Source organism: Lynx rufus, unplaced genomic scaffold, assembly GCF_022079265.1.
Source record: "Lynx rufus isolate CCGP_SWC_20201006 ecotype Redwood Valley unplaced genomic scaffold, mLynRuf1.p SCAF_1, whole genome shotgun sequence".
In the NCBI taxonomy this organism is placed as follows: Eukaryota; Metazoa; Chordata; class Mammalia; order Carnivora; family Felidae; genus Lynx; species Lynx rufus.
In genome coordinates this window covers 85,646,240-85,655,428 of record NW_025814823.1, presented here as the reverse complement: position 1 = coordinate 85,655,428, position 9,189 = coordinate 85,646,240, and positions in this window count along the sequence as shown.

The window sequence follows — 9,189 nt, the reverse complement described above, 5'->3', positions numbered from 1 at the left end:
AAACATTATAAACAACTTTGAAAGTCAAAACTTTGGGCGACTGGGTGGATCAGAGAGTTGAACATCAGACTTCAGCTTTGGTTAAGATCTTGCAGTTCATGAGTTCGAGCCCTACGTCAGATTCTCTGCTGTCAACGCAGAACCTGCTTAGGATCCTCTGTCTCCCTCTCTCTCTACTCCTCCTCCACTTGTGAGCATGCACTCTCTCTCTCTCTCAAAAATAAATAAACATTAAAAAATTAAAGTCAAAATTATATCTAGTCATCTGTGTTGTTCCGCACATTAAAAACAGGATAAAAAAACACATTCTCTTATTTTCTGTTTGTATAAAACCTATGATTACACAGAATCCAATATCCTTTCAGATTCATTGTCCCATTTCTATCCGCACTTCAATGTGGTTTTCTCAGAATTAGCAAAATTTTCACCATTCCCTGCCTGTTCTATGTTAAATATTTCACAGACCAATATTTTGAGCTACAGACTTTGAGTATGTTCTCTCTTATGCAGCAAGAGAGCAGACACAGAATTAAATGTGAGAGAGGTTAATGTCCAGGAGGAGACAAGAGCCCCAAGTAAGGGTCCTAGCTCCCTTTTCATTAGGATCAGAAGGCTTACAAGTGTGATGGACATCCAGAAAGAGATGATGAAACAGTGATTGTTGACTCCTGTGTATGACAGAAAATGGGTTTTGAAGATATGTTGCTTAGAGTTTTGGCTCCACACAAAAGAAAATCCCTTTGCCTAGCAGAAGGCTGTTTACAGCAGGCACCAGGCAGAGTCTGTTTATCTTAAATTGCCTAGGAATAAGAGAGACCAAGCATGCTACCTCAGAGTTATCAAGACACCTTTCTTTTGCTAATTAGCTCCACTCTGCGCAATTTCACCCTGCTGCAGTGGTCTATAGCCCTGAATACCTGTTGATCTGTTGACCTGTTCTGGACTCCTCCTTCCTGTGAAAACAGCTTTCTGCTTGTGTTCTATGTTATGGATGCTTTCGCCCTGTTTACCTATCCTGGACACTTTCATCCTGTGGCTTCCCATTCCTAAGCTTTTGTCCTAAGACTTGTTGACCATTTCGTGCAAGCTCAGGGAATTCCTAAACTTATTCCCACACTGATCCTAAATATTAACACTGAAATGACCCTGTTTCTCATTTTTATGCTACAAATGTAACAACGCAGACAAAATAAGGATGTTAAAAAATGTAGAAAATAATATTTCAGACACTATGATAACCCCTTAATATGCATTATCTCATCCAATATTGCAACACCTAAAACACATAGATATGGCAATTATTTTGATATTGTACATGAAGTAGCTGAGATGTGAGAAGATGATTTGTCTCTGGAAAATCAAGGGGAGAAGCCAGGTACCAATGAGATACCATCAGTCCATAACCCAGTTTGTGGAAGTTAAGTTCCCATGTTCATTTTAGTTTTCTCAGTTTTTATTTCTAACTATTAAATTGATAGTGAGAAGATTGGCACATTGATTAACAAACAAAATAAAATTAATAACGGATTCTCAAAGTTGCAGGCTAGACTAAATGATTGTCTTTCATGTAATTGATAAACAAATTTAAATAATGCAAACTATTTTTTATCCTTTTCTAGGTGGATGCATTCCAAGGCTCAGTTTTGTTACAAAATAAATCTCATGGCAAACAGGAAATCCAGAATAAATATTTCTAAAATGAATTTGTGAACACACAAAAACACATATAAGATAAATATCGGAAAATTGATTGATCCAAAGGAACACACGATTCCCACCCTCTCTACCATTTAAGTTACATAAAAGACCCTCTCGGTAGATTCCAGGTCATCCACAATTCAAGCAGAGGGAATCGAGCGTGTTGAGTGTATGGGCTTGTGCCTCTCACAGAGCACACTTGTAGGATGTATTCCAACATTGCAAATTCTGTGAAGTAAAGCACATTCTTGTGTTTTAGAAGCCAGTCCTTAATCACATTGTATGGCTGTTGTAAGGATAAAATAAGATAGTATATAGAGAGTACTTAACTGATTACTGGAAATTAGCAAGTTATCAATAAATAGTAGTCACTACTGCTTTCATGTACTCAAAACCATCATTTTCCTAGAGGAAACTGAGAAATAGAGGAGGTGAATAATGAAATCAAATGCATCCTTCTAACTTTGGGCTGGGGCATGAAACAAATCCCAAGTCTCCGGAAAAGATCATCAATATATTGTACCTAATTAACATTTTATAAAGACAGGTTTACATATCTATAGAAAATGTATACTCTCAGTGGATATTAAAGAAACACACAGATTAAAGAAAATAATTACTATTTTGATACCTTTACTACTGGATTTAAGTTTCTCTTTGTAACATGCATTACCAGTTAGAATATAGTAAAAATTAATTGTTGAATAAAAATAAAAAAATGTCTTATGTATCAGTTTGGAAATATTAAGAAATAACTCTAAAACTACCCTATCCCTTGGAATCATTAATATGTCCTTACAGATATCATTCTAAAATATAATCCAAAAGAAATTGAAAAACACCCAATATACACAAAAGATATTTCACATTCCTTTACAATGTGTAGTGAGAAATTGTGACAAGAAATTATTAAAATTGCCACTAGGCAACAGCAAGAATGGTGTTCAATATTATGTTAATGGAGAGATGCAAACATATGTTTTAAAAATTTTTTAAATGTTTATGGCAAAGAGTAAAAGAATAGTTATGTCATTGAGTGAAATCTTTATATTTTAATTTCTCTGTTTTTCTATGGATGCTTTTCTATGTATTACTAGTCCTTAAATTTCTGGAAGTAAATAGACAAAACCAAAAGCACTAGAGAACATGACCTTAAGTTTTATGCACCCTGTCTGAGACTCCTGGAACTCACCTGCTTCAGGGTCAGCTGCCTAGTGATCCATGTCTCTGACACGCAAATCACTATTTGGAACTCAAAAAATGCTTCTGTACTACTATAAAGTACAAGTCACCTGGCTAAAGTCTAGGAAGTCCCAGGTTCTAGGTTCTGCAAATGCCAATGGGAACACATTTGAAAGAATACGGAAGGCCAATTACCTTCTCCATTTATCATCTCCATACATATTATTTTAAAATCTCAAGATACTTGATCCCTGAAGGAATGTCTTGTTTGACTCACATAATGCTAAAATCCAGGGGGGGGCGGCACCTGGGTGCCTCAGTTTTTTAAGCATCTGACTCTCGGTTTGGGCTCAGGTCATGATCTCATGGTTTGTGGGTTTGAGCCCCATGTGGAGCTCTATGCTGACAGCACAAGGCCTGCTTAAGATTCTCTCTCTCTCCTTCCCCTACCCCCTTGTTCTCTCTGTCTGTCAAAATAAATAAATAAACTAAAAATGCTAAAGTTAGGAAATGAGTGATTTGAAAGTGACATCTGCCTCATAATATTGTTAAATAAGATAGCATGTAAACTATTTGTCTTATACCAAAGAGTGCATTCAACCCTGCTATCCTGTATTTTAGTAGTAATCAGTATGTCAAGAAAATCTGGTAATTGCATAGGGTACATAGTGTTGAAGAAAGGTATCTTCTCCCCCGCGAAAAAAAATCTTCTAAAGAGGGAAGGCTAAGTTTAACCTTGGTAGTCTCAAAACTTTCTAGATAGATGATTTGTGCTGAGTGACACGTACACTCCAAGCTTCAGTTTAATCATCTGTAAAAGGGGGAAAATGATGTTTCTTTCACAGTGTGATTTATTGAGTTTAATTTATACAGCGAATACAAGGCAATAGATGTATCAAATAAATATTTGCCTGTTTCTTTGATTTTGCTGTAACCGAAAATCTTTCTTATTGATCGATAGGAATGAGGAAAGGTAATTAAAAAAACAAACAAACAAACAAACAAAAACACCTGACCTGGTGACAAATGCTTTCATAAAACTTGGAGATTATTACAACAGTTTACTAATGATCAAAGCAAAGCATAAGTGTTTGGTATTACTTTACATCAATTAAACTCATTTTACTGGGATTCTCCAAACCAATATATAAAGCTTTTTTTTTAATTTTATATTTACACAAGTATTTACCAATGCACAATCAATGAGGTGAAAGAAAAAAGATATATATACATATCAAATGGTGGTAATTCTGGTGAATTAAATAAAAAAAATAAAATAACGATATTGACTAATAATGATATTAATAGCAGCACTAACAAATATCAAGAGTATTATTTTTATTGAGAAATTACTTGAGTGATCTGCATTGTGCCTAAATGTGTATTTTCATGATTCTACATAAATATGACTAAGGAAAAACCCTGTATTTCATGATTAAATGTCAATCATTACAATCTTGCACTTTTTTAATTCATTAGTTGTAACATTTTTAAATTTTTATTGAAGTAACAGTTTTAATTTTACTAAAGTATATAAATGTATATAAATTTTACTAAATTTACTAAATGTATATAAATTTACTAAATTTACTAAATTTACTAAATGTATATAAATTTTACTAAAGTATATAAATGGACAGTAATATGAAAGATTTATAGCAGTACAGTTACATGAAGTAACACCAAAAATCCAAATGTTATATAAATGATTTAGGTAAAGAAATAGCATATTGTTCACCTAATATAAGTAGTCCCTGATATTCATGGTTGACCAGGTATCATAAGTTATGCCTTGGTATTGATTGCCTGGAGCTGGGCTTGGTGTTCTCCTTTTACATATACACAGATTCACAGAAAGCTATATGGTAACCATAAAAATGGACCCCCAAAGATGTCCATATGTTGGGGTACATGACAAAAGAAAGTCCAAGATACAGATGGAATTACAGTTGACTTTATTTTTTTAATTATTTTAATGTTTATTCATTTATTTTCAGAGAGAGAAAGAGAGAAAGAGAGAGAGAGAGAACAAGTGGGGAAGGAAAGAGATAGAGGTAGATAGAGAATCCCAAGCAGACTGGATGCTGTCAGCACAGAGCCTGACATGGGGCTCAATCACATGGCTATGTGGTCATGACCTGAGCCAAAATCAAGAGTTGGATGCTTAGCTGACTGAGCCACCCAGGTGCCTTACTAAACACTTGACTTTAAAATAGAAAGATTATTCTGGATATCAGTAAAGCCCAAACTAATCATAAAGGTCTTAGAAGTGGGAGGAGGAGGAATCAGAGAAAGGACAGTATGATTTTTCAGCTCAATATTGTTGACCAAACATCAGGGAAGAGGACACCAGCCAAGGAACACATCTAGAATGTGAAAAGGCAAGGAAACCATTATTTTCAAGAGCTTCCGGAAGAAATGCAGCCTGACAATGACTATATTTTAGCTCAGTGAGACCAATTTCAGACCTCTGACTACCTTAAGTCTAAGGAAATAAATTGGTGGGGTTTGTGTGTGTGTGTGTGTGTGTGTTTTTGTTGTTGTTGTTTTGTTTTGTTTGTTTGTTTAACTGATAAGGGTGTAGTAATGTGTTATATCTAGAGCAGGAAGCTAATTTCATCAACAGAAAACAGCCATTCTGTGACCCTGATGGACTAAAGCAGAAACAAGACTGCTGCACAATCCTGTCTGAACATAGACATAGCATGAACATCATCCACGTTGTAAAAATTACCAAGCATGTTCCTTTCCTAAGAATGAGTGACTATAGCTTTGTTACCAATTACTGTGTTACCCTTGGTCTGGTATACTTCACCTATGTGTAAGATTTATTAAGACAGTCATAGAGTTACCCATGCTTATTGACAGCAACAATCCAAAGCAAACCAACACTTCCTAAAACTCTTGTACAATAACCTAATACAAACCCAAATATTATATATTCTTTCTACAGTTTTCTCCTGAGGTGTCCTATGATTTGACCATGATGGGTGATTCCTTATTCACTATAAGAATAAATAAACCCATTTTGATTAATAGGCACAACATAAGGAATATACTCCCAGATACTGTAATGCTATTGTATGGTGACAGATAGTAGCTACACTTGTGGAAAGCATAGCAGCATGATATATAAACTTGTGGAATCTTTATGTTGTGCACCTAAAAGTAATTTAACAATATGTGACAACTACACTCACATAAAAAATAAAAATAATAATAAATAAGCCTTTCTCTTTCCTTTATTCCCAGTTTATTTTTTAAGTTTTTTGTTTTAACTTTTTCAATTTTAGTACAGTTAACCTATAGCATTATATTCGTTACAAGTATACTATATAGTGATTTAACATTTCCATATATCACATGGTGCTCTTCACAAGTGCACTCTTTAATCCCCATCACCTATTAATTTTAGCCATTCTGACAGGTGTGAGGTGCTTTCTCATTGTATGCTTGACTTGCATTTCTCTGATGATGAGTGATGTTGAGCATTGTTTCATGTGTCTGATTCCATGAGGATGTCTTTTTTGGGGAAGTGTCTGTTCATGTGTCTTCTGTCCAACTTAATTGGATTATTTGTTTAGTGGGTGTTGAGATGTGTAAGTTTTTGTATAATATTTTGGAACTAATCCTTTATCAGGTATGTCATTTGCAAATATGTTCTCTGATTCAGTAGGTTGTGTTTTATTTTTGTTGATTGTTTCTTTCACTGTGCAGAAGTTTTTCATTTTGATGATGTCCCAAAATATTATTTTTGCTTTTGTTTCCCTTGCCTCGGGAGACCTATGTAGAAACATGCTGTTATGGCTAATGTCAGAGACATTATTGCCTGTGCTCTCTTCTAGAATTTTTATGTTTCAGGCCTCACATTTAGTTCTATAATTCATTTTGAATATATTTTTGTGTATGATGTGAAAAAGTGATCCAGTTTTATTCTTTCTCATGTAGTTGACAGGTATTCCCAGAACCATTTCTTGAATAAATGGTCCTTTGCCCATTGATATTCTTTCCTGCTTTGTTGAAGATTAATTGGCCATAAAATTTTTATGGGTTTTCTATAATTTTCTACTTATCTATGTGTCCATTTAATGCACTTCAATACTGTTTTGATTAACCCAGCTGTGTAATATAACTTGAGTCTGGAATTGTGAGTCAATGGACATTTGGGATCTTTCCATAATTTGGAAATTGTCAATAGTGCTACTGTAAACATTGGGGTGCATAAGCCCCTTTGAATCAAAAATAATGAAATCTTGCCATTTGCAGCAACATGGTTGAAAATAGAGTATATTAGGTTTAGGAAATAAGTCAGAGAAAGACAAATATAATTTCACTTGTGTGGAATTTAAGAAACACAACACATGAACACAGGAGAAGGGAAGGAAAAATAAGATAAAAAAGAGAGGGAGGCAAACCATAGGATACTCTTAAATACAAAGAACAAACTGAGGGTTGCTAGAAGGGAGGTGGGTGGGGGAATGGGCTAAATGGGCAATGGGCATTAAGGAAGGCACTTTTAGGAATGAGCACTGGGTGTTATATGTAAGTGATGAATCACAGAATTCTACTACTGAAACTAATACTACACTGTGTGTTAACTAACTTGAATTAAAAAAAAAAAGAACTATTTTGGCTTCTTGGGGTCTATTCTGGTTCCATATAAATTTTAGAATTTTTTTTTATTCCAGTCTGTGAAAAATTCTGTTGGTATTTTGTTAGGATTGCATTACATGTGTACATTGCTTTGGGTATTATAGACAGTTTAATAATGTTTGAAAATCCGTGAGGATGGAACGTCTTTCCATTTCTTTGTGCCATCTTCAATTTCTTTCATCAGTGTTTTATAGTTTTCATTGTACAGGCATCTTTGGTTAGGTTCATTCTTCTGTATTTTATTGATTTTTGCTGTAATTGTAAGTGGTATTTTTTTAAATTTCTCTTTATGTTCCTTTATTATTAGTATAAGAAATGCAACAGACTTCTGAACATCGATTTTGTATCTTGTGACTGTACTGAACGCATTTATCAGGTCTCATAGTATTTTGATGGAATCTTTCAGGGTTTCTATATATAATAACATCTCATCTGCAAAGAGCAAAAGTTTTATTACTTCCTTACCTATTCAGATGCATTTTATTTCTTTTTGTTTTCTAATTGTTGTGGCTGACACTTGCAATATTATGCTGAATAAAAGTGGTGAGAGTAGACATCCCTGTCTTCATCTTCAATATGCAGGAAAGATTCTTAGTCTTTCCCTATTGAGTTGTGGTGTTTGCTGTGAGTTTTTCATATATGACCATTATTATGTTGTTTCATATTCTCTCTAAAGCAATGTTATTGAAGATTTTTATCATGAATGGATGTTGTACTTTGTCAAATGCTTTCTCTGTGTCTTTGAAATAATTACATGGTTTTTATCCTTTCTCTTATTGATGTGATGTATCATGTTAATTATTCACTAATATTGAACTGCACTTTTATTTTGGAAATAAATCCTACTTCATTGTGGTGAATGATGTTTTTAATGGACTGTTGGATTTTTTTGCTAGTATTTCACTGAGGATTTTTACACCTATGTTTACCAGAGGTATTGCCCTGTATTTCTGGTTTTTTTTTAGTTGTGTTTTTACCTCGTTTTGGTAGCCAGGTAATTTGGCCTCCTGGAATACTTTTGAAAGCTTTTCTTCCTCTTTTGTTTTTTGAATAGTTTGGAATTATTAGTCTTTTTTGATAGTAAGTCGTTTTTAAATGTTTCATAGAATTCACCTGTGATGTCATCTGGTCCTGGAATCTTGTTTTTTGGGAGCTCTTGATTGCTGATTCAATCAACTTGCTGGTAATCAACCTGTTCAAATGTTCCATATCTTCCTACTTAGGTTTTGGTAGGTTATATGCTTCCAAGAATTTAATCACTTCTTCTATTTGTTTAATTTGTCAGCATATTGTTTATTATATTTTAAAATATTTTTTGTATTATTGTGGTATTGATTGTTACTTCTCTTCTTTCACTTGTCATTTTGTTTATTTGTCCTTTCTGTTTTATAATGAGTTTGACTAGAGCCTTATCGATTTTGTTGATGTTTTCAAAGAACCAGCTCCTGGTTTCATTGCTATGTTATATTGTGTTTTTTTTTTTTTTGGTTCTGTACCATTTATTTTCACTCTAATCTTTATTATTTCCTTCTTTTTGCTGGTTTGGGGCTTGTTTGGGTTCTTCTACTAACTCTTTCAAGCATGGGGTTAGGTTATTTTTTTGATATTTTTCTTATTTGTTCTTTTATTGCTACATATCTCCTTATTAGACCTGCA